The 26,911-nt window shown below is 37.3% G+C and overlaps 1 protein-coding gene across 20 annotated transcripts in view; it reads left to right on the top strand.

Annotated features, from left to right (window-relative positions):
* Window positions 1-26,911, top strand: part of PDE4D (phosphodiesterase 4D) — a 1,724,553-nt gene that overhangs the window by 1,097,204 nt on the left and 600,438 nt on the right. Inside the window, exon 1 of one of the 20 annotated variants that reach the window (XM_077117231.1) lies at window positions 20,166-20,827. The exons of the other annotated variants lie outside the window; for them this stretch is intronic. The gene's annotated coding sequence lies outside the window, so the exon portion shown is untranslated. Of the gene's footprint in view, window positions 1-20,165; window positions 20,828-26,911 lie in introns of those variants that run through there. 20 annotated transcript variants of the gene reach the window in all.

The raw sequence follows: 26,911 nt of genomic DNA, 5'->3' as shown, positions 1-26,911 counted from the left end.
GTTCAAAGCCCAGTTCTGCCATTTACTAGTTGGGTGAACATAGGCAAGTTGCTTAATTCTTATATATGTATATATATACATATATATATATAATGTAATGGCAGGCAAACACCGAGGTTGTTCTACTTATCCTGACTGAAGTTGATGTTAGTAAATAGACATTGAATTTTTCTCAAAGCCTTTGAAAAAGTAATATTTCATCTCAAACAATGATTTTTACCCTGAAAACTCTTAGAACTTTTAAAATTTCTTAGGATTCTAGCTACTTTTTTTGAGTGTGAAGATTGATATAGTCAACTGCATATTGTTCACAGTAATTTGGGTCATGAATAATGGAAATTCTCAGATATTTCTACCGTTTAATTATATTTATTACTTTCACCTTCTTTTCTAACAAACATACTCCCCACATGACAACTCTATCTGTAATAAGAAAATTGACTAATTTGAATTTTTCTTTCTTTAGTTGCACTTTCTTAAAGAGATGTAAAAACTGGATCACCTGAGCCATTACCTGCAGGACCCATCTTTAGCAATTGGATGCTGGCAGGTCCCTGTTTTACCTCAGAATCCTTGGTAATCACAAAAGAAAGCAGGGACTTGTTTTCAGTCATTAAAGCAACTCTTTTTGAGAAACACACTGGGGAGTGGTTTACAATAATTAGAGAGTCTTTCAATGAACGTCCTAAGGAAAACAATGTTAAGATTTTTCATAGAATAGTTAATGTGCCTCCATTTTGCATTTAGAGTTAGTCTGAAACCTAATAGAGAAAATGTATAATGTAAAAATTATACAACTCAAGAGCACTCACTTTCCTTTGGGCTCTAACAAATGTATGCTACCCAACAGTGCCTTTGTTTGTAGTGTAAGGTTTTAGAAAACTAAAAAAACAAAAAACAATAAGCTAAACCTAGAAAGAAGACCATATTTTTCCACTCAGTTAAAAAAGAAGAAATATAGTGTGGACATAATAGTTAGGGCAGGCAAAATGGTGAGTAGCTAATGCTGAGCTTGGCATCCCTTTCCAACTTCATCGCTCAATCTCTTACCTCACCCTGACATCATCCTTCCCATCCCACACCCACTTATTTCCATCCACCATTCTTAGCCATTGGGGGTAAAATGGCATGCAAATCTAATAGGATTCCTGCCCACACAGAGGTTACGTCAGGTGGGGCAGGTAAGCATCAATCAATTTATTGCACATACAAACACGCATGCACACGTGTGCCACATACAACACACACACACCTCGCCGTGATAGATGCTGTGGGAGAGAGGCATAGAAGGTTCAAAGAGTCTGTGACCTTGTCAGGGAGTTCAGAAATGGTTTCCGTGAAGAAGGGTTGTTTAAACTGTGATTAGAAGGATCAATAGGAATTAACCAAATGAAGAAAGACAAAGAAAGACGCCATTATGTGATCAGCGAGCAAACGGTGAACGTGGACCAAAGCTCTGAAGAGCCAGGCGGAGGCGGTCGGGGAGGTGGGAAATGAGGCTGCCCGTGCATGGGAAGCAGCCCATCTAGGTCTCGCCAGCCCGCCTAAGAGCTTTACACTCCCCTGAAAGCAATTGGCAGCCACAACATTTCCAAAATCCAGAATGCATTTCCCATCTATTATACTATAAAAGTCAAAATAGGACGGTGCAATGGTGGCTCAGCAGGCAGAGTTCTCGCCTGCCATACCAGAGACCCAGGTTTGATCCTCGGTGCCTGCCCATGCCAAAAAAAAAACTTCAAAATATGACTCGTCTTTTAAAGTGGAAAATGAAATGCTACTCACCCGAAGATTTCCATTTCCCAACCTGATGAGAAAAGATCAGTCTGGCTAAGTGGAGGCATATTTGTTTAATCCACACATACATGTATGTGTTTATATATGTGTGTGTGTGTTTATTTTATATATATATATAAAATCTTAATTTCAACCTTTCATTTTCCTTCTCCTCTTCATTACCCTCCAGCTGCCTTGGCTGTCTTCCCCAGTACTCAGGCACTGCATTTCCACTTCCAATCCTGAGATGGGAGAAGTAGGGGCTAGGTATCACAGAGTACAGAGAGAAAGAGAACATAGCAGAGAACAGGAAAGAGGAAATAGAGCGGGACAGCTGCCTTTAGGCATTCTTTAGTTGCAATGATACTGAATATCTGTCTAGGACTTTCAACTTGCAATTTGCTTTGCCATCTTCACTTGAAGCTAAAGGGAGCCAGGTGCTTTCCTTATTAGGCTTTGGCCACAGATCATTAATTAATGCCCTCCTTTTACCACCCAGTAATACTACAATTATTTCTTATCAGAACTCAATGCAGTAACTTTCTGAACAGTGCTGAGGCCTCCAGTCTCACCACCCACCCCACTCCACTCACTTCCTTGTCCTTCTACAGTGATGAGCAAAACCAAGCCCCATTTCTCTCCCAAAACATTCTCCAGTGGTTCTCCAGCATTTTTAGCCTATGACTGTTTTCTTTGGGTGCATGGTTCGGGAATCGAACCCAGGTTTCCCACATGAAAGGTGAGCGAATATTCTCCCACTGAAGCACAGCACATGATTTTTTGATCCTGCTTTCTGCCCTTCAGCTGCAGTTGTTCATGGCAAATGTTTTGCAGCTCCTTAAAAGGCTGTCCAGCTTCATTTGTCAGCCTTTGTCCACACTGCTTCTTCTCACTAGAATACTTCACCCCCACCCTGCAGTCTGCCCATTGAGATCTTCCTCCACCTTTGAGACTCATCTGGAGGCTTGTCTCTTCTTGGAATCCTTTCTTACTCCTCCCCTAGCATTGCACTGCAAATCTCTGTGCCTCTTTTGCAGCCTGTACGTTACTTTTCGTTTCGTTTTTTAAACACCACTTCTCCAACAGCACATGCATGCTGTTTTCTTGTCTGTCTCCCTCACAAGAATGAGGGTTTCCTAGGGGTTCCCTGTCATCTCTGACTTCACTTGTCCTTATCCTAGCACCCCGTGCAGACCCTGCACCTGCTTGGTATTCAATACATGTTTCTTTCATTGATAAATTGATCCCTGTTTTCTGCTTTTTCAGTTAGAGACATGATACTCTTTTGAACAAGTAGAGCTCTGCACCTGGGGAGACAGTGTTCTAGGCCAGTCTTCCTCACAGCAAATGGAATGTGTTTCCTTGCTCAGAGGCCCTAATTTTTTCTCCACACTTATGGGTTTGCACGAGATGTATGGTATTTAGCTGAAATGAGCACACAGCATCTCTTCATGGCTTTGGGAGCCCCCTAGTCACCTTCCAGGGGAGCTTCTCTCTCCACCTCCAAGCTCAGGCCAGACCCTTAACCAGTTCAGCCAGATTGAAATGAGCTGCCTCAAGTTGTATTTCTGATTTTCACTGATTCATTTCATATGTTGTTCCCCTCATTTGAAACACTCGGTCCATCTCTCCCAACTGGTCTGTGTCTCCCAACTGGATGGTGATAATAATGTCTTTACCTTGTGGCACGTACTATGCTTAATTTATATATACTGAATTTGCTTAGTTTTCATCAGTATCCTTTGAAATAGGTTTACTTTCCCCATTATGTACATAGGGAAACTAAAAATCGCCAAGAATTAAGCAACTTGCCTATGTTCACCCAACTAGTAAATGGCAGAACTGGGCTTTGAACCCAGGTTTCTAAGTGACACTACCCCTCTGCTCCACACAACACCCTCCCTGCTTATTCCGATCCAGTTCAAGGACCCACTTCTTAAAAATTTTGCTTCTTCCAGTCTATTTTGCTCTGAATCTCTTTTAATAGCTATATTATTTTCCTGGCATTTACTTTGCATCTATGATTTTTCTATTTTCTCATGTTCCTTATCTTTTCACGTGCATAACTTGTGTCTCCTTTTGGAAATTGTGCTGATTTGAGCTATTATGTGCCCCAGAAAGGACTTTGTTCTTTTTATCCATTCTTGTGGGCGGGACCTTTTGATTACATTGTTTCCATGGAGATGTGACCCACTCAATTCAAGGTGAGCCTTAATTCTTCACTGGAGTCCTTTATGAGAGGATAAAAGGTAGAAAGAGCTGAGAAGAGAATGAAAATAGATGAAACCAAGAGAAGGATGTAGAGAGAGAAACACCCTGGAGATATTAAGAAAGAACCCACAGGTGCACAGAGAGAAAGCCAGTGGAATCAGAAGTTTAGAGCAGTGAGACCCTGGAGAGAAGAATCAGCAGACACCAGCCATGTGCCTTGCTATCTATCTAGCAAAGGAACCCAAGAGAGAAGTCCAGCCGTGTGCCTTCCCATGTGACAGAGAAACTCCAGATGCCATCATTGTTTCTTCCAAGAAGGTATCATCCAGTTGATGCCTTAATTGGGATATTATCATCGCCTTAGAACTGTAATTTTTTGGGGGGGAGGGAGTGCATGGTCCAGGAATCGAACCTGGGTCTCCCACATGGAAGGCGAACATTCTACCACTGAACCACCCATGTACCCTAGAACCGTGAATTTATAAACTAATTCCCATTGTAAAAGCCAACCCATTTCTAGTATATTGCATTCTGGCAGCTTTAGCAAACCTAAACAGAAATGAAGATTGGGAGGTTTCTGTTTTGCAATTTTCTCTCTCTGAAGAATGGTCATACTTGGTGTTTGAGTGTGGACTCTGGAGGCTGGCTTTCCTGGCTTATATTCTGACTCTTCTGTCTCTCCTGTGTATTGACTCTATCACCTTGGACAAGTTTCTTCAATTCTCTGCACCTTCATTTCTGTAAAAATGGGCTAAATAATAATATCTGCCTCAGGGTTAGGAAGCTTAAATGGGTTCATCTCCAAAAAGCACTCAGAGCCATGCCTGACACATACAACCACTCAGTAGATGTCACTCCTTACAATGCCCTCACAACCTATAGAGTCCTTTGTACCCAGCCAGTGCCACCAAGTCTCGGTTGAGTTTGAGACTGTTTGAAGGCATTTTCCATCGACTGCTGTAGCCACAAGAGATTACGGTCGTGTTTGAAAGTTCTTTTAACTAGTGTGGGTTTTCTTTTTCTCTCTGTCAATGAGTCCTGCTCCTCCAACCCTGGGTAACTGAAAGCTTGTGAAACCTCTCTCAGCTCTAATTTCTATGAGACTGAGATTCTCCTGGGGTTGCCATGAGCACTTCACGTGGTCGCCCTTTTCTTCTGTCCTCAGGCCTGCTGAGATCATCAGATCAGCAGCAGGTCTGACACCTGTTGCCTCTCCACCCAACCATTTCCTTAGTAACCTGGCAAGGCCCGGAGGCATGTGCAAGCTTGGAGCTCTCGGGTAACAGTTTGCAGTCAGCAAGCTGTGAGCTCCTTTCTCCAAATTTGCCAGCCAAATCATGTGCATTTTCATATTTATCAATAGCAAACATGACGGAAAATGAAGTGAGAAAGAGTCTCTGGGTTAACCACTATCTCTGATTTTAGCAAATGATTAAGCCATGTGTAAAATAATCCCACAATAAAGTGCCTTATTATCCTGAGGATTTAGTCTCTGCTGAGATAAAGTTTTCATATGAACAAGGTGAAAAATAGGTTTTGTTTCTCTCACAGAAAATATTAACTAAGATCTTGGCTACCAACACCTCAATTTCATATTAAGTTTCTGCTTTGCTTAAATAAATGTTATTAAAAAAAAACTCTAAATGAGGATTCAAACCTAATTAGATAAATCCATTTTATTTCACAGTGCACTCATTTGAAATATTTGGGAGTGAGGAACCGAGTAAAAATAAGCTTTTGAAAAAATACCTGCTATTCTAATTATTTCCTTCCTGGTGGTTAATTTGGAAATAAATTTCCATCCCTAACATCTTCATTAGTTTTCTAATTTTCATGCAATTTGAAAGGGTTTTGTTCTTACCAAAGAGATCATTCTGACCATATCTCAAAGGACCAGCCAAGGCATTCTGATTTTACAGGCAAATTTGCACTTAGTCATTTCAGGAAGCATTTCCTTCACTGCCATCGTTTTAAATATCTTATTTGTATAACATATGGACATGGTAGATTCCTCTCCTGAAACCTAATCCATTTAAAATTTTAGATTACTAAATAATCTGGTTTTATAAGCATAAGCAATTTCCCTTTTGTGATAGTAATACTAAATTCTTGATGGGACAAGAGGTTGAAAAGCATGTCCAAAGAAGTCCCTACTAATGAATTTCTCACTTTAAGGAGTAATTTAGATGCAACTCTTAGAAAAAATAATTCTGGCTTCCTTTGCATAATCAAGGAGTAGAGTCAAACAGGTGCAAGGAACTGAACTGTGAATTAAGCAAACAGCAGTCATCAAGTGCCAAGAACGCATGCATGCAAACAGTACAGTATTTACTTTTAGGATTTAATCTTTTATTTTAAAATATTGTAATACTGATACCCTATTACCTATGTTTTTCTTTTTTTCAAATAACTATTAAAATAAACACGTACCCTCCTCTTTGTACTCTGAATTTTTCAAGTTTCCAAAAGTTAAAAAAAAAAAAGAATAAAAGATCATTAGGAAACAGATAAATAAAAGCTCTAGTAAGTACAGTTTCCAAAATCTGGGAAGGTGGTTTGATTTACCAGGGAAAGAAACCTAGAGTTCTAAGAAGATCATACTTAACTTGTTTCCATTGAACAAAATAAAGTAGATGTATTAGCTTATTAATTATAAAAATATCCCCTGTCATCAGGGTAAATGTTTGAGCCAGGATAAGAGAGTCTATATATGGCAATAATGGACTGATTCCAGTGACCTTGTAGGGCAGCAGCCACCATGCCATTCGCTTAGAGCTGTCCCTCCATATAAACTGCAGGCGTACTCAGTCCCGACGACCTAAGAATGTTAGAGCCAAGTAGTAGCAATTAAATGCTTTTGCATCCCCCAAATGAATCATATTTTATTTGTCAATGCAAGGTAATTGTAACTTCAAGAAGGCAGGGAAGTGAAATTCTCTTATAGGGTCTGAGCATAAAGAAGACTGGAAATTAGTAAACAGTTGAAATGTCTGCCATATTTGGTAAGAGAGGACCATAGCATTATCATACCTTGCTTAAGATCATCTGGTGACCTCTCCTGTTGAAAATAAAACAAAAATCCTGATAAGGCTACTGGTAACAGTGCCTGCCTCCTCTCCAGCATCCTTTCTTGCTATTTTCTGTATCTCAGAAATCTCTCTCCAGGAACAATGGACTTATTGTTGTCTGCTTGCCCTTTATTCTTCCTCGTCTTTGCACAGCCTGCTTCATCTTCTTGGACCATCTTCCCTAACTAGCCCGCCTCCTCCCCATCTTGCTTGGGAATTCTTTTTGACAGTGCCATCCTCCCTCCTTGAGCCAGATCTCATTTATTTTGACATCACGAAAGATCAATCAATTTGATGGTGCATATTCTTCAGGGCATTATTTTTTTCTTACCTCTTTCTACATCCTATTGAACCTAAAATGGGTATTTCATAGAGTAGATGCTCAAAAAACATTTTACAGAAACTGTAAATTTACTTAAAGTTCACTAGGAATAGAATTCTGATTTCTAGTATAATTCTACTTTATATACTAGGCTGTTTTAAAATGTAGTTACTCATAAACCACATCTGGGACTGGTCTTCATAGGTTTATTAAATTTTACATTTCTTTAGGCTATCCACTGCCAAGGCCTCTGCTTTCATATCCTAAACCAAATATTTAAAAACACTGTCTAAAAAAGCAAGGCTACCTTTGCACTGTGGAAATCCTTTCGAATAATAATCCATCCTTTTAACCTTTAATCTATTAAAGACTTAAAATAGCAACAACTCATAGGACCTTATTTAAGAAACTGATTTTTTTAAAAAAGGGTGGGGTGTTTCTTCATTTATATGTAAATTTTTCCTATACGTTTTGGATAGAGAAAGGGAAATTCTGTAAATGTGCTTAGCCCTTAAAGAAAAATGATCGATCCACAAATGATAGGATTCCAGAAAACAAGAGGAAACAAAAACCATTCTTGAAGGCTTATCAAAGCAACTTGGCAAATTTTCAATATAACACTAAGAAGTTTCACTTTCATTTGCCCTTCCCAATCATAAATTTTCAAAAATACATTTTAAAAGAAGCAGTCAATATCGTGGACACATGATCATGAGATAGCACGTACAGTTGACCTTTCATGTTAGAAAGACTGAAGAATGACTTTATAAAATGTTCTCACACCAGGAAGTTCCAGGTAGAACAAGTACCATTGTTCAAAGTATATTATCTCCAGCACATGTCCATGAGTGGCCACTGGAGGCTTAGGTGCTTTGAAGTTATGAGGATGGAGGTTCTCAAAAGCATTTAAAGCTTTTCACATTCATTTCTTTAGACAGAGTTCATAGAATAAGTGAAATCATCTCTTTTGAATACCATTTTAATGAATCATTGTAATGACGCATCTGTGGTCCAAAATAACCTGGGCCCATAAGATAGTGCATATGAATTGTTTAAGGATTATTTTATTATATAGTATAAGAATTATGGGGATTATATTAACTTTTGTTTAATTTTAAAACTGATCACATATAGCACAATAGGCACATATATTCACATTTTTCCCAATGAATGTCATTCTTTAAAAGCTATTATACCATTAAATAGTCTCATAAGATGAAGAGTGAAAAGGCACCATTTTAGGAACTTCATGTACATTTTTTGTTAATGGACTCATTTAATAGATGAGGTAACTGAGGTTAAGCATGGTCTCATGAGCACAAAGCATAGAGCCTTGGTTTGATTTTCGTGGATGTCCCTCTGGCTTATGCTCTTTCTCTTTTCACTCAAGGCTGTATTTTTGGGGAAAATAAAAAAAGAGTCAATACCTTGCAATACAAGTCTCCACACCGTTCATTGATTTTTCTTACCTATTCGGTGTAGCTTAGATCTGTGTAAAAGCCATGTGTTTTTTATACTCCTTCTGAGATTGGGCATGGCACACACCACGGGTCCACAACGTTCTCCATTTGGTATAAGTGCAGGCCTCATAATTCCTTTAATTCCCCTGAAAAGGAATTAATTCCTCTAATTCCCCTGAGCTCAGAGCTCTAATGGAACTCACCCAGCAGACATATGCGAGCTTTTCCAATCTTCCATTGGAACTTTTCATCTAATGCCAAAAACAATTAAACATGTGTGCCTGGGATCTGAGGGTATAGTCTGAAACGTAAAATTTCACTGTTACCTTTAGTTTTATCCTCAAAATACCTATATTCTGATACCTAGATTTTCCATGTTTATTTCAATGCAAAAATGAGGTTACTTCTTTCCGCATCATTGGCCTTGATTCCACTTCTGCCATTTTTCTGTCATTCTTTGCATGCTGCTGCTTGAGAGGCACAGTCCTAGATCAGGCCAGGTGGCGTCATGTGACTCAGTGGTAGCGTCCTTGCCTGCCATGCCGGAGTCCTGGGTTCGATTCCCGAAGTCTGCCCATGCCAAAAAAAAAAATAAAAAAACCACCAGACCCAGAGAATTTCTTAGGCATATTTATGAGCTTTAAGAGAAGAAAAAGATGCAGTGTTTTTAATTTTATTTTCTTAAGTTTATGAAAAGTAAATCAACTTTACTATTCATTATATGAAGCAGACCTAATTGTAATAGCAAAAATCAGAACCAAGTTTACCATTAAATAAAGAGATAAAATCCTAAATAAAAATACTGCTCTCTATTTAAAGACTCATGCTAGATGTCAAATAAGGTCAATTCCATAAATGCACACATGTTTTTTGGTGAGGGAAACTGCTCATAGAATCTGTCATGTTAAGAGGTCAGAATATGGGACAATAGTTGTAATAGCAGATTCCAGAGTTGCATTTGATAAAAATTTAATATCCATTAATTATTAAGAAAAAAATATGATGCAGCAAGAAGAAGATGGTTTCTGTCTCAACAGCCAAACAGATTTTTAAGTGAGTCATTTCTATGAAAGACAACTTTATTATAAGCACTATCATTTTGCGTAATGTTGTTTGGGACATTCTAGTAAATACAATTACTTTAAAAATAAAATATAAACTGGAAAGTGACCTTATATCTCTTTGCATATGTATCTGCTCTAGGCAGAAAAATTATTTGAAAATTTCATTAGAATTAATGTGAACGTTCAAGGTGGTTAAATACATATGAATAAGGAAATTGTTTGCTTTTCTATAAATAATTAAAATCAGAATTTATTATTGAATAAAATAATAAAATACCTTTCCAAATAGCACAAGATTCTAATCACAGAAACATAATCTACCCATAAATGAAAATAATAAGAAATCTGAACTTTTCTTTAAATAAAGAGAACAACAACTCTTAACTAGGAAGAAAGCTTAGAGACTTCACTCATGAAGCACTTAAATGCCTTGCACCATGCATATTATTAATTTTATAGAATCCAATGAATTAGCTACTTTTATCACAATTTTACAAATGTGACTAGGGTTCAGAGGTGTTAAGCAGTGTGCCTGATGTCATAGAACTTTTAAGAGCTGAAGCTTGGATTTGAAGCTAAGCAGACTGTTTCCAAACCTTATGGTTATTTGCTCTGTCATGGGAAAACCTATTTAATATAATAAAAATGTCAATTCTTAACAATCTCCTCATTTGGTTAAGCTTCAGGCAAAACCACTCAGATTTTGTTTTTGATTTTGTTTAAATGTTATAAGAATAAATACATGAGGAAGCCAAGAAAAGCTTGAAAGGAAACGCAATGGATGAAGGGGGGGGCTGTCATTTGCCCTTTCAGTCAGTATGATGTAATATAAACTGAAGCAGTTGTTCAGCCTAAGAATAGAAGTCATTTGGAAAGAATATACATGTCAAATAAGACATTACTTAGGTAGATAGATATCTAGCTAAATAGATATAGACTGACTGATATATACACGCATAATAGGTGATTAATGTAGCATTTTATTCATTTATAGAAAGCTAAAATTATGCAATAAGTAGTATTGAGGCAATGGGATAGAGCAAGGGTAGCTCAGTGGTAGAATTCTCACCTGGCAAGTGGGAGCCCTTCGATTCCCAGAGTCTGCACATGCCAAAAAAAAGAAAAAAATATTTATTGAGGCAACAGCTAATCATTTGGGAAACTAACATAAACTTAGATTCCCTCCTTTCATCTTACATAGAAATATATGTTGAATGCAGTTTATATTAAAATAGAATGAAAATATCTTATCACCATATATCATTTTATTAATGTAACAGCTTAAGTAATTTAACTAAAATTACTAAAATAAGATGTAGGTGAGCATTTATGTAATTTCAAAGTGAGAAAGTTATTTCTGATTATATAGCTAGGGCTAAAGAGCATAAAGGAAATGTTTGATAGATACATATACATAAAAATAAAATATTTCTGCACATCAGAACCACCATAAATAAATTGTAAAAGTAAATAAGAATAAACAAGGGAATATAATTTCCAACATTACTGAGGATGCATTTACTTTCATGTAGTAACAAACTTTGCAAATCAATACAAAAAAGATGAACATCTTGCATAAAATCAATAATCCATTCATTAGAAAAAAAACCAAATAATTTTCCAGTAACATGAATAAAAGCACAACCTTAAAGAAATGCAAATCAAAGAACAATGGGTCAACATTTTTCCTCAACCAAATTATTAAAAAGATTAAAAAACTAAACTGAATAACACCAAGTATCGACTCAAATTAGGGCATTCTGATCCACTGAGAGTTAGTGAAAACTTGAATAGCCTTTCTAGGCTGTTGCTGTCATTGTTACTATTATCATTATTTAATAAGTGCCAAAGTCTTAAAAAGAGGTTTGTACTCTGTGAACCAACATTTCCACTTCTAGGAATTTATCCAAAGTAAACAATTAAGAATATGTATGAAACATCATTCTTTATTATGGTGAAAAGTTGAAAACAAACCAAATATCCATCAGTAGGTATTAAAATATATCAATGTAAATCCATATGATGGAATACTGATGTACAAGAATAATTTCTGTCCTGGCAGATATGCATGATCTGTAAATGAAAAAAGTAATAAACAATTCATAAAAACAGCCCATTTTTTTAAAAAAATTAGAAATATTTATATAGTAATTCATAGGAAACTATCAGGAAGGCTGTCCCCAAATACTGACAGTAGGGATTATAACTGAGTTTTATTCTCCTAGCTAAGTGACCTCTCTGAGACTTAGACTCTTCATCTCTGAAATAGAGGACCCATTCTAGATTAAACCTGAAATCTCTTTCAGCAAAAATATCTCATAATTCCAAGAGCAGTGAAAGTTAATAACCCTGAGTGAATGGTTCATGTCATTTTTTTTCATTGAACTTTGAAGTTAATAGAGTAAAACAAGGTTTGTCCTGAACTATTCCTTGTTTTAGTTAAAATTCAAATCCTCCTGTTTGTTTATTAACTGTCCTATTTTGCTTTCTCTCTTATGAATGCCTTTTTTGGTCTAGGATGGGGTCTGGTGAGTAGAGTTGTGTTAAAATTAGGTATACATCTCCATAAACAGAAAGAAATCTTGTAAATATGTTATTTCCATTTTATATTCCATCTACAATTTGGACCCTTGAAAAATACCATTCTTGTTTTTGGTAAGTTTATATTGATCAAAACTCACATTGAGAAACTATAGTAGATGCGATGTTTAAAAAACAAAGTCTTTTTTGCTAAGTGGAGACTTTATGTGCTTCAGAAATTGATGGAAAACAGCTTTGCTTTTACTATCTAATAAATATTATCCTACTTTGATTTCTGATTAATAGTAAAAGTGCCCTGAAAATGAACACTATTTTAAGTGGCTATTCAATACCTTGTTGTGTTAGTGAAATAGAAAGGAGGCAAAAAAAACATTCCGTTTTAATTTGTTGTTAAATACTCAGCGTTTCACAGGGGTCGTTTGGAGGCCAGGTACAGTGATGGCAAAAGTGGCTTTCTGCAAATGTCTTTCCTCATTCTTACTTATTCCAGGTTGCTAAGTGGTAAGCCTGTCAGACGTCATGAACTTCCAAGAGGGAACATATTTTTATTTGCTTTGCACCATTGGAGGATTTGGCCGATTACTGCTATTTGTTTAATGTTGGTGTTGACATAGTACCTCCGCCCTGAGGAGCTCCAGGTGCTTTATAAAATTAGTCAGTAATTTGCATCACAGCCTTGCACTGCAGCCTGCCCTGAAAATAATGACGATCGAGGAACTTACAGCCGTCCTTAACTCATATTCTTGTTTTTCCTGTTCCCTCAGAGAGCCAGTGGCAGAAGGATCTGGTAGGGTATCTATGGGAGTTTCTCCTCTGTGTAACTAAGTAAACTTCTGGGACGAAAATCTGCCACACACCCTACCGAGTTGCGTCTCATTCTGATCTGTTCCAGGACTCATTTCTTCCTCAGCTGAAAACTCACTATCTTTAGTTCTTTGCTCCAATAGCCCTTTCTTAATGAGCTTTCCCTGAGCATCTACTTAAAAAGACAATGACACGAAACAAAAAAACAAAACCCAGGCATCCTGTTTCCACAATATCTTAGTTTCTCTCTTGTGCTATTTTTCTCTGTAGCACGTGTGACTTTCCAACGTACGCTCCTAATTTTTCTTTTTATTTATTTATTATAGAGTTTATTTATTTATTTATTTATGGTCAGCTCCCTCCCACCAGTTTGCAAACTTTATGAAGCAGAAGATGGTCTGTTTTTGTTTTTTTTCCTTCCCCCAATTACAAATCTTCAGTATAGGGTGCCTGGCACATAGTTAGGTGTGCAGTAAGCATTTGTTGAGTGAATTTTCAACAATGTTGCAATGAGAAACAGTTGGATTTTCTTCTTGAGGCAATGCCAATCTAATAGAAAAGCAGCAGAGAGAGGATAGGTAAGCAATAGAGGACTTGCATCATTTCAGAAGTTCTATTATGTTTCTCAACCGTGTGATCCATGTGGTAAAATAGTGTATTAGCCAGGGATTTCTCCCCAGTCAGTTGAAGTGTTAGAAGCCAAATCAAAACCACTTTAAGCAAAGAGAAAGAATTTACTGTGTCTTGAAACTGGAAAATCCAAGGAGCATACCTGGATTTTATGGGCACAAGGCTTGTTTGAGGGACCCTCAGAATGTGATAAGGATGCAGCCTCATCTTTCTCTCTGCCTTGCCCTCTTCTGCTGTATTTCTCAGGATTTACCTATGTTGTGACAGAGAAAGCTAAGACACTGTGAGGCATAATTCGGCCTGTTGTAATTCCAGGGGCATTAGAGTATACATTTCTCAACAAAGAAAGGGCTGACACCAAATGGCTGAAGTTGGGTTGTTTATCCAGATTTGAATCAATGGCTATGACCATCCGGGGCTGGGTGCAGTGCAGGCATGGGGGTGGGGGTCGCTCCCAAGCTTTGTTGGGTGGTCCTCCAAATGAAAATGTGAGTCCCATAATCAGAATAAAGAAAAGATTCTTGACCAGCATGCATTTGCACTGTAAGTAGAATGATGTCACATTAAAAAGAATTCATTGCAATGAGGCAGAATATAATTCTTTTAATAACTTCTACTTAATTATGATATATATTATATATTATAATATATAATATAATAATACATTATGATTAAGAGACCACATATTTGATAGCCCAAGTGTGCAAATTGTATGTTGAAAGAATAAAAAAAAAGACTTTATTTTCAGTGGGAGATTCTCTCCACTTGTCTACTTATATGATGTAAGACATTGTTCTTAACTTAATAATTAATAAAGGAGATAAAAGAATAAAAAGAGCCTAACTTTTGGCAGTGTAAAAGGCAGAAATTTACTTGTTGTGACTACTTATTTTGTTGTTATATAATCCTATCTACAACATTTACTTCATTAATCATCTATTATACATGCAAGATGCTATATTCTAATTCTCTTTTTGTGGTTTTGTTACCTAGAGACTATCTGGTATATGCTAGAAATCCACAAACTTTCTAATTTTTTATCTTCTATTTCTAAATACTGAGATTTAGATTGTGGACATACTACCACTTCCCTCTCCTATTAAAAAAAACAGACGGAGATTCATGGATAAATAAAGTTTACAGATCCTTTCGCTGTTACTTCTTGCCTCTTTCCATGCCAACAAATTCTTAACAAAGACTCCAAAATTGTACGTGTTTGGAATTAATCATTTCTTTCCTAGTCTGCCCAGAGAATAGATCTAGAGGCAGAATTATATGTAAGTCATATAAGACTTACATATGAGCTTATATGTAATATGTAAGATTATGTAACATGTAATATCAGGTGTAAGTCAGCATCCTGTTAATGGATGAACTCAGAACTCGCTCACAGGCAGAGCAGTTAAGGAATCAAAATATGGTTCAGTTGGCATGAAAATAGTGCCCAGGTTGTCTAAAGTTTCTAACATACTATATGAGAAAAAACATTCCTGTTTGTAGCTTTGAAGCTACCCTTTTCACTCATTGAGTACAAACTCAGTTTAAGTTTACTAATTCAAGACTTCTGTAGTCTGGTATGACTACACCACCACTGGATTCAGGAATTATTCAATTAAATGTGTTAAATTCAGTGTTTAAAAAAATCAAGAAATGTGAATAAGTTTTTATTAAGGTACAGTGTTCTACTAGGTTATCTTTTCTTCTTTCTTCTGATATTGTGATTATTTCTAAGTTGTTGCCTTCCAGGTAAAAAAGAATGTGAGATAGTTTTAAAGGGAGACTTACTTAGGAAAGCTTTACATCTCATCTCTCAGTTGAATTGGTTTTATAAATGATACCTACTGCAATCCTTTCCATGTCCAAGTCCAATCCAATTGTTATGGCTTTTCAATCTTTTCTGAGGGATTGGTTTTCTGGTGGGAGAGGAGAAATAAAAGGCTCATAACATTAACATGCTCCCAGCATTCCAACAGATAATAATGACTAAAGATTATCAATGAATAAAGATCAAAAATAACGAAATTCAGGTCCACATGATGACTTTTATGATCCCTACATATTTTTTTCCTTGTGAGCCCTTTCCTACATTAAAAAAATATATATATTAAAAATCATCATTTACAACTGCATTGATATAAAGACAAATATTATAGTCTTTTTATTCTCATTTTAAAAGAATTGAAAACTTAAAGCTTTTTTAATTTTGAAATATAATATATATACAAAAAAAGAATCAGTTTTCAAGTTCATTTTAACAAAGAGTTATAGAACAGATTTTAAAGTTTGATATGGGTTACAGTTTCATGATACTTTTTTTTTCTTCTAGCTGTTCAAGACACTGAACACCAACCAAAGTATCAATATAATGATTCAGCAGTCATACTCATTTCTTGAATCTTATCTACTCTGTTATACTCCTCCTTCTCTTTAAATAGCATATATACATAAAAGTAATACATTTCAAAGTACATCACAACAATTAGTTGTAGAACTGATTTCAGAGTTTGGTATGGGTTACAATGCCACAATTTTGTTTTTTTTTTTTCTAGCTGCCCTAAAGTACTGGAGGCTAAAAGAAATATCAGTATAATGATTCAGCACCCATACTCCTTTGTTAAACCCAAACTTCCCTGTGTGACTCCACCATCAACTCTGATCGTTCTCCCAGTCTTTAGGGGATATTTGGGTTATGCCCATTCTAACTTTTTCGTGTTGGAAGGAGTTGTCAATAATATAGGATAGGGGGACAGAACTAGTTGATATTCTAGAAGGGCTGGCCCCTCTGCATTTCAGAACTTATCTGGTCCAGGAACCCATCTGCAGGTTGTAGGTTTTGGAAAGTTACCCTAGTGCATGGAACTTCTGTAGAATCTTTTATAATGCCCTAGGTATTGTTTAGGATTGACAGAAATTGTTTTGGTTGGGGTTTGGTAAAGTCTAACTGAAGCAGACATAAGAGCAACCACCTGTGTAGTCTGTTGACTCCATTTGAACTCTCAGCCACTGATATCTTATTTGTTACACTTCTTTTTCCCCTTTTGGTCAGGATGGCATTGTTGATCCCACAGTGCCCCAGGGTCAAGTTCAGGGAAGCTCTCATCCCTGGATGTCATGTCCCATATAGGGGGCAGAAATTATTTGTTTCACTTGTAGAATTGGGCTTTGAGAGAGGCCACATCTTAGCAACAAAAGTGGTCCTATGGAGTTAATTCTTAGTTACACTTATGAGTAGGCTAGGCTTCTTCATTGCATATATAAGCGTCACAAAAGTAAGCCTCAAGATCAAGGGCTTGGCCTATTGGTTTGGGTGTCCCTAATGTTTGACACAGTATCCAGGGTTTCTGATGGTAAAGTTTAATAGTTTCATAATTTTGCTCCCATCTTTCAAGGGACTTTGCCAATACTTTTTTTAATTATCTGCTTAATATTCTCTGGGACATGTCCAGGCATTACATTAAGCTATAGAGGATTAAAGACCCTTATTCTCATTCTGTGCTCCCTGTCTTTGGGTTGTTTAAATGATCATTCCCAACAGGTTGAGTTAGATTATGTGCTTACAGAAAACCTAGGTTCTGGACATAATAAGACATTCTTCCTTCGATCCCAAAGAGTAGGTGACATTTTACAATACAGCAAATGTCTGCCGCACCCCTGTATTCTGAATCACCTTAATCCTGACTCAATCAGCTTCATTCTTACCTCCAAATACCAGGTTACACATAAATAAAACAGCCCCTCAAAATACAGAAGTAACAATTACCACTCTGGACTAAATGTAACTGCTATAAGAGCTTACAATTTAGGCCCCTGTTTTCTTTTTGTTAAGTTTTTTTTTTTATTTAAGAAAACAATACAGTTAAAACCACCAGAAATGGATATTTTAGTTCGCTTAACCATAGGCACATTTAAATAAAATATCCACATAATCATTGTAAAGCCTGTGTTTGTACAGTAAGTTTCATAAACCAATTTAAAATTGAGGCAACCAGGAAAATATCTACATATTCAGTTAGCAAAGTTCTTAAATTCTAAGTATTAAACACAAACTTAGATACCATTTGATCAGTGTTAAATCCAAAGTAGAAAGTTCTTACAAATCTCTGCATTGCCATAATAATGACCTGGTTACTGAATATTTTCCTGATTTGGGAAAATATGAGGATACAAATATTTTTACAATTAACATAATAGAAATCTTAACTACGTAAAATGGATATCTAAGTTAGTTTAGGCCCCAATTTTCTTGTAAGTATTTTTTAAATGTGATCATATAATACTTGCTCTAGAATTGAAAACTTTTTAATGGACTCCTAAAATTTTCCCTGACCAGGTGCCACCTGTGCTAAATGGATAAGCTTGCCTTGCCAGAGCCCACCTGTATAACAGGGTCTATTTGGTTAGCCATACAGTTGTTTTGTGCTTTTTAATCATCTTTCTAGTTTAAATATATTTTAACATCAACATTAGTTGCTGTAGTTGGGGTGGGAGAAAGGGGGATTAGCATTTGGAAAAGGTGCTGCTATAAGAAAGGGGTGGTTCGTTCCCTGGCATGATTACATTGGAAATCCCTTCTCAGGGTTGGTGCCTGAATCATCTTTTCCCTGGAATTAAAACCTTTTTACTTTGTTCATCAAAATTCTTGTTCGTCAAAGGTTTGTGTTCTTACATGACTGATGCTGTGAAAGGAAATGCCATCAGGATTATATTTATATTGTGAATGTGTACAGTAAGGAGAACCTTGAATTGTTCATGCAGAGAGCACTTAGGTTTTACTCAATATAATTCTTTGAAGTAAAATTGCTGCTAAGAGTATTTTCCCTACAAACCAGGTGAAAAGGAAACTCGTTGTTTAACAAAGTAAATGTTCATTCATAGGTTTAATAAAAATTCCTGTTCCTTTTATTGAGCCTGACTCTCCTCTGAATATTTATTTCTCCATTATCTATGATTTGGAGAACAGAACTCTTCTCCAGACAATTATTTCTTGCAAGTGTCCTGGTCATGAATGATTCAGAGTGTAACTGTCATATGTCACTGATAAACTCCACGAGTGTTTACGTGGTAGGTGCTGGAATCAGACAGATTAAAAAACCCAGCACCCTTGTTCACCAGCTACATTTACTCCTCACTGTTTCTGGTTACCAAGTGCCAAGCAACTTTCCTGGCACTAATGATGAATGACATGCTGTCCCCATCCTGAGGGAGTCCCTAATTTAAAATGAAGATGGGCAAACGAAAAGCCTATCAAAAAAGGGATGATAAAATACAGGGTAAAACTAGGGCTTGTGAGCATCCCTTAAACTAAGATATTTCATCTACATGGAGAGATCAAAGAAAACCATGGAGGAAGAAATGTTTTGCCGTGTCTCTTTAGCTCTGAGCTTCTTTTGCTTTATATATATAGTAGTTTGATAGTAACATCAGAAAGCTTGTCAGGTTTAAAGACAAGCATATATATAACTTATCTGACATGCTAGTTGAATAACAGATTCCAGTCCTATCACCCTTTTTTACCGATAAAGAGCAGCTCAAAAAATGATTTTAAAAAATGATATATTCTCAATTAGATCATCAGCCTCTGGTTGAAAGAGGTAAGACTATATACGTACATTCGTGTTTGAATAAGAAAATCTGCTAATACATCTATATGTTTCGTTTTTCCCAGGAATGGACATAGCAACTCTTTCTGTGCCATAACAAAGTTTGCCAAAACAAAGTAATAGGCTCTTAAACAGCGTTTTAATCAGTTGATTCCAACCATGTATTTGGATGTGATGTAAAAAGAGCTAGTTTTGTGTTAAAAGAATCAGTTTGCTAAAAGAAATAAACTAAGTACTGGGAAATGTCATTTAATACGTATATCTAGAAATCATTCCTCTAAATTGCTGACATTGGGGGGAGTTACCCTTTGGCACACATTGACACCACATCAGACATTCGAAAAAGCACTTGCTAGTTCAGCTTCCTAACAGCTCCACTCCAGTTCCCAGGGGTGGTGATACCTGTCAGTTAACAGAATCTCCCAGATTAACCAACTGCTAATGGAATTGGGTGCCTCGTGGTGGCAGCAATCTCTATTGCTCCGAATATTACTAATAGTAATGGGTCTCCTGTTTTGTCCTTCCTTTCTTGGATTGCCAGCAGCAAAAACCGTTTGTCATCATTCTCAAAGGCCAAATTGGTTTTTTCCTCTCTTGCTGATAGATTTAAAGTGTCAAATCCTGGCAACCTTGTTAATTGTTGTCATGTCCCCACCCCTCACTCCCCCCCCCCCCCAGTCCTTCTCTAAAATAGATGCCAGAATGGGAGTACTCATTATCATGCTTGATGAGAAGCCCCTTTTCCAGCACTTCTGTGTTTAGGCCTCATTTCTGGGTGGCAAACTCTAGCAATGAGCAACTCTGCCCAAATTCAAAGCAACCAGGGCCTTTGACGGTCTTGTAACTTCTGCCCTATGGCATGGGCAGAACTAGCGTCAACCGGGTAATTCAATCACTGCAATCTTTCTTTGATGAATGAAAGAATCCAGAGATGTGCTGCCAGTTGTCTGTTCCTTGTGCCCAGTTTTCTTTGGTGCTGTGTCCTGAACCGTGAAGGTCTATTTCCGCACCTCCCTTCCTACCACTGCAAGATTTATGGGCTGCCTGACCCAGTTGTGAAGCTAGCATGTGACATTTTCCTGCCGCAGGCTTTCAACTGTTTAGAACTGTGTGTTTATATTTCCAGGGCTACCGTTTGACAATAGGGGGAGCAAGCAGATAGCAAAGAATTCCCAGGTCAAAATGCTGCTGCTTCCTCAGATCTAGAGAGCTGATTTTTATACTTGGTTCTTTCATGCCTAGATTCTCACTTGCTTCTGTTTCTCCAACCTGCTTTGCTTTGGTTAGATGTTTTTAAGTGGATTTTGGTATATGAAATCTCCATAGAAGAGGTGTTTACATGAATTGATGGGTGAGTGAAGTTTGCCTGCCGTGGAACCTTGGAAACTTTCCTGGGATGAAAAGGTCTGGCTTGTGGGTGGGCACGCTTCCATCCAGACAGTCAGGAATGTGGCCGGACAGCCAGGACACGCAGGGATGTGTGACTGCTGTGTGACAGGCACCTAGCTGGAAAAGGTCCTGCAGCTGGGCCTGCTGATTGCTTCTGAATGTACTAACAGGTATTTGACCTTTCTAAACCTATCCTGGATTTTTTTTTTTAATGTCATTGCTGTTCCCCAACCGCTGAAAAATTCCCCCATATGGATGCTCTTAACAAAACTCACTGCTTGATCAGCTGAATTGAGTGTGACTGCAGATTTCACTAGGAGGTGAAATAAACCAATTTGCCCTTGATTAGGCCATTTCTGCTCTGTGTAGTTTCTCACTTCTAGGAATTTGCCCATTCAAACAAATATTTAAGCCTAAAATGATCCATCTGGACATTTTATCAATTAGCATGAGCACAATATCCTCAAAATGGTTGCCAAAATACGTACCCAAAACTCAGATAACGTGAGCACCTACCCCCTTTTCTTTCCCCCCCATTTTGGAAAGATTAATTCATTTCACCACAGCCCGTCCTGAGTACTGAATAATTTATTTCAGTGTCACTTAATGAGGAAACCCTGGCTGGCATTAGCTAAAATTAAACAGCTGGCTATTAATTGAAGAAAATGCCTCTGTCACTCTTCAGTCAAACATGATCTGATTCAGAGATCCATCTCACTCTCACCCCTTCTATTATTCCAGAAGAACAATCATAAATAGCTCTCACTTGGCTCTGCCTACCAGGGATTGCAACTTAGCTGGCAGCATGCAGACTCATTACATTAGTATTTTATGGGCTGCTCTTCTTAATTGATTTTAATCTCAAGAATAGGTTTGGACATTTCGTTTCTGAGGCCTTAATTTTGTCCTGTAGAAAGAAATACTGTAGCCTGCCTTCTTTGTTCTTTTGCACTATATAACTAATTTTCATTGTAGGGTAGGTGCTGATCTTCTGAGAGCTGCTGATGTGTTTTGCTGTGGAACTTCACCATGGCCCTGGTTGTATCTTAAACAGAACCTCAGGAGGGATTTGCGCAGGATTTTCAAAATATATAAACATAATCCATAGCTCATGGTGTGCCAAACATTTTTGATGACTGCATTTTATAATTCTTTCAATATGAAACTACTTGGCATGAGGTGATATGGTATGCTAAGGAGCATGGAACTTTTCCATAAAATGAAATTCTGTGCAGAAATGATGTAGAAGAATCTTAATGGGCATGCTAAAATAGTATCTCAATTTAATCCTTACTGGATGTGAGAATTTACCAAATAAATTGTTCTTTGGGAATATGTTTTATTGCTGAGAGACACTTCTATGCTCTCCCTCCACCCTGACTCCTGCACTTTCTGAACAACTAGTCATTATTATACCCTGTGCCCTGAAAATGAACTCAAGACAGAAAAATTATACCATGCCGAGACTTAGGAACCCTTCAGCATCAGGGTTACGGAAAGGAATAAAAACCTGGCAGAAAATGAAAGTTTGGTGGTAGATGAGACTTGGGGGAACAAGCCTGTCCTGTAGGCTGGGCTCGTGAGTCATTAGAGACACAGTATCCAAAGGGCATAGTGCAACTTGACTTGGATTCAAGTGTCTTGGGTCATAGGAGATCCAGAGTTAGAAGGGGCAAAAATCATTGTGCTGTGAGACTTTCCTCATTTGAAAGTCTGCTGCAGGGTCTTGTGTCCAGGAAGAAGAACTCATGTGATGGGTGAGCAGGAAAGAAGAGTCGCTAATGCAGGAGCCAGCAGGAGCCAGCAGTCACTTAGATCCAGGACTGAGTGGCATGCCATATTTGCAGCTGAAGTTCTTGTCTAGGGCCCTTCCTTTGCAAGACTTTGTCATGAACCCAGGTTGGCTGAGCCTGCAGTGAGTAGATGCAATGCAGGGGCTGTGGGCCACTGTGAGTTGACTCACCTGCAAAATAGAGAAGAGGCCTTAAGAAACGATGTTCAAAGAAGCAAGAATCACCTTTCTCTGTCTCATAACACAATTCCAAGAAAGTATTTAGCCAGAATAGTATTCCCTATATAATGGGGGGGGGGGGGGGGGAGGGTGGAGTGGATGTGGGAAATTTGTCCCCATTTATAAACTGCCAGACAATGTGTTTAAGTGAAAATGTCTTACTAGTCTGGGCATTGTAAAACCAGGAATATAAGTCCTTAAATGAAAAATGTGTATTTATTGTGAACATATGCCGGAAGTCTGTCAATGGGTGTGTCTGTAATCAGGGAACTAGGGGAGGCTATACTTTCGAATTACCTTCTGATTTATTTCCTTCATTTGTAGAAGCAATCTCTGTTTGGGTAACTTAATTTATGAACTTTTGTTTCACTTAAACATGCTTAAGAGCATGTTTATACTTATTTAATTTTTATTGTGCATTTCTTATACTGCTTATAAGTGAGAGTCAGGCAGGTAATAATTGCTATATATTGGGTGCCTTCTATATTCTGGGCATAATTCTAAATTCTGGGAACAAAGCAATGAACAAGATGGACTCCCTACCTTGAAATAACTTACTGAAAGAGTGGGAATTCATCTAGAATCTTGTAATGGTCACAGCCTGATATCGTTGATTTCTTTAGAAGCCATTGATAAAGGCATCAACTTTCTTTAAATTCTGAGACCCTTTACTTGACTCAGCTTATGTCAGACTGATGAGAATTAGAACTTCTTTAAAAGTTCATTATTCCCAAGAAGAAGAACGACATAAAAAGTCTGCAATACAAAAAAAACAATGTGCCTATACCAAACCCAATTTGGCACAAGAAGCTTGTGTTTAAATTGCAACTCAGACGAAGTTTTCAGTTTGCAATTGTCAGCACATTAGTACTACAGCGGAACTTGGAGGTTAATGGAGAGCCTTTGGAGAAAAAAGAAAATTTCTCAATTGCCAGTTTATTAGTGGACTTTATGACTAGTTCTGCAGAGTATTTAAAGAGGATTACTTAATAGTGCTCTTATAAGTGAAGGCTAGAATGGTTTAAATGGGGGAGAATGTGCCAGGGTGGAAATCTTCCTCTTTCTCTGTGGCTGTGAGAATTCAGAATGAGTAGCTGGTATTGAGGTGGCAAGAGGAGCAAAGAAACTGAAACTTAGAATGAGCTTATGTGTGGCCTTCATTGATCCAGAGTTTACAAAGTACTATACCATCATCATGTTAAATAAATTTCTCCTGCTCCTTGCGCCGGCGTAATTGCCAGCTTGGCCCTTGAGCAAATAAATAGCAGTTGATTCCAAACATATTTGCTATTGAAGGCAAACCCCCCTCAGAACAATCTGTGAAGTGTTTTTTTTTAAACTTGCAAAATAGGCCTCTTTTGTGTGTGTATATATATATATATTTTTTTTTTTTTTTCTAGGAAAATGATTGCTTATGTCATCAAATTTCAGCACAGAGCACATGCTTTACATTTTAGGTAGCAATACTGAATAATTAGATAATGATGACCAAAAATGGAAAAAAAATTTAAAAAGAGGGTAATGGGAATAGTGGACGTCAGAATGCCATCATACAACTGCATAGAGACAAAAGATGCCTCACTAGTGTAAACTATACGTGCAAGGCGGGGGTTCTCAAAGTGTGAAACTCCAGGCCAGCTGCATCAGCATTACCTTGCTGGAAATGCAGATTTTCTCATCCCACCTCAGACCTCCTGAATCAAAAACTAAGGGCTTGGGGGCCATCGAGCTGCATGTTAAAAGGCCTCCGAGAGAGTCCGGTGAATGCTAAAGATTGAGAACCCCAGGTGGAAAGAATACCACAGGACAAATGTTGAAGAACTAAAACTAGTTCTGTCTCTCTTTAAATGAATTGTGCTGTGCAGATGGCTAGGTTCAGAAATTTGCAGAAGGGTATATAAATGCTAACTTACTTAGATTAATTAGTTAACTTTAATAGAATTCTAAGTTTGGGAATATGGGGATAGTATTTCTTTCACCCAGTCTCTTTTTCCATTTTTGAAATAAAGAAGCAAGCAAAGGTACAGTGAGCTACTTGGTAATACTGCAGGAATAATGGCGCTTGTTCTAACAGAAAAGGGTATGTCATGGAACAGCTTCACTAATATTCTGTCTAGACACATATTCTCTTTTGAGGCAGGAAACACAAAAGAAAATTGGCTTCTTCATCAAGTTCAAGGAAATGGTGTTTTAATTCTGTAGAGAAGTAATTTCATTTTCTTGGAGAAATGGGTAGACCGATATTAGTAATTTAATTCTCTTCTAAATATAATGATGGTTCCTACAGTTTCTACCGAGGCTGAAATAAGTAGAGTCAAATAAATTTGAATCAGCTAAGGATAGTATTGTGTGTGTGTGTGAGAGAGAGAGAAAGAGAGAGAAACTATATAACAGGGGCTTAGCTTTGTTAAAAGATGGCAGCCTGTGATACTTACACTGGACAGCTTTGGGCATAAACAGAAATCTGAATTCTGTGGCTTTTATATAATTTCATTAAGATTCTTTCACTTAACAGATATGGGCTTCTCACTGTTATGGACCTGGATTGTACAAATGAGCAAGACAGTCACTGCTATAGTTCCAATGAAGCCAGAGGTCCAGTGGTAAAGATAGGTCGGTAAACACTATTGCAATAAGGCATGATAATTATAAAGATGAGGTGGAGCGACTCACCTGGTCAGGAGTGGTTCAGGGAGAAATATTAAAACCTGAAGGTTGAGCAGAAATTGGCCAGATGAAGGGTAAGGTGGGAAGAGAGAAGAGCATATGCAAAGTCCTAAGGTAAGAGTTTTGGGCACAGTCATGTGACTGAACGTGGTTCCATCTGGGAGGAGCTTGGAAGGCAAGTAGCAGTTGCACAGGGGCTGGAAAATAATAGGAGATGAAGCTGGAGAAAAATGCAAGGAACAGGAAACAGAGGGCTTTCTTTGCAAGCCATGTCAAGGATTCTGCACTTTATTCCAGCAAAGCGGGGTGTCTTTGAGGGTGTCAGATTTTACTGAACTGTGGAGACTAGACTGGAGAAATGTAAGGCTAGAGGAAGGGTAATCAGCTGGGATATGGTTGTAATAATTCAGACAACCTGCTTTTTGAGTAAGTTGCATGTGTGGGTCATGATTGTCAAAACCTTAAGAAAAAGATCATAAATTATGATCTCTGTAAATGTTTTTCCTAAAATTCTCTCCATATTTAGGAACTTTTGGATGTTTTTTTAACATTTCAGAAACCATGGGTGATCTGAGATATGCAAATTTCTAGTAGCCTTAAGGAATCCTTGAATACTGAAGCAAGAGTTGTCATAAAAAAAAAAATTGGAATTTCAAATCCCATTAATGCTTGCAAGTTACCAAAATTAGAAAATTAGGGGAAAAGAATAATATATATATATATCTAAAAATGTGTTCTTACTAATACCTGCATTGCTTTGGTCTATTAAGTGGACATTTAACCTTCTCAGGACTGTATGTAAATCTTTTTTCTAATTAACGGTTGGGAGGCTTCTCTATGAAATGCAGAAGTCCTGCTCACGCGTGACAGAGACTATATTCAGGCACGTGGGAATTGGTCAGAAGTGTTAAAGTCTGTTTTCTGGAAGTCTCATCCTTTTTTGTGCTTTTTTTTCCTTTCTTTCTTTTTTTTGATAATTCAGGTCCTCAGAACCTATAATCTCTTTAATCAATGCTTTATCACAGCTAACACAGTGTTTTTATCATGGCTTTCGTCTTAACTGCTCAGTTTATATATAAATATTTAAATTTATTTATTTATTTATATACATATATATTTAACCATCCAGTAAACTATGTTAAATCTTCTGTGAACTTAAGATAAGCCTACTTAAATTTAGGGTGGGTCTTATTGTAGTTTACCAAATGGTTACTCTACCTTACTGTATATGGAGCAGTATTATATTTTGGACTGAAGGTCTTACTTCATGTAGCTTAATCAAATTTATGGTAGTAAACATTAGAATAAGCTCATTCAGAAAGAGCACAGAAATTCAACTTATCTGTGTTTTTCCCATAGTGTTAGCCA

Source organism: Tamandua tetradactyla, chromosome 9 (genome assembly GCF_023851605.1).
Source record: "Tamandua tetradactyla isolate mTamTet1 chromosome 9, mTamTet1.pri, whole genome shotgun sequence".
In the NCBI taxonomy this organism is placed as follows: Eukaryota; Metazoa; Chordata; class Mammalia; order Pilosa; family Myrmecophagidae; genus Tamandua; species Tamandua tetradactyla.
This window is presented reverse-complemented; position numbering and strand designations above follow the sequence as displayed.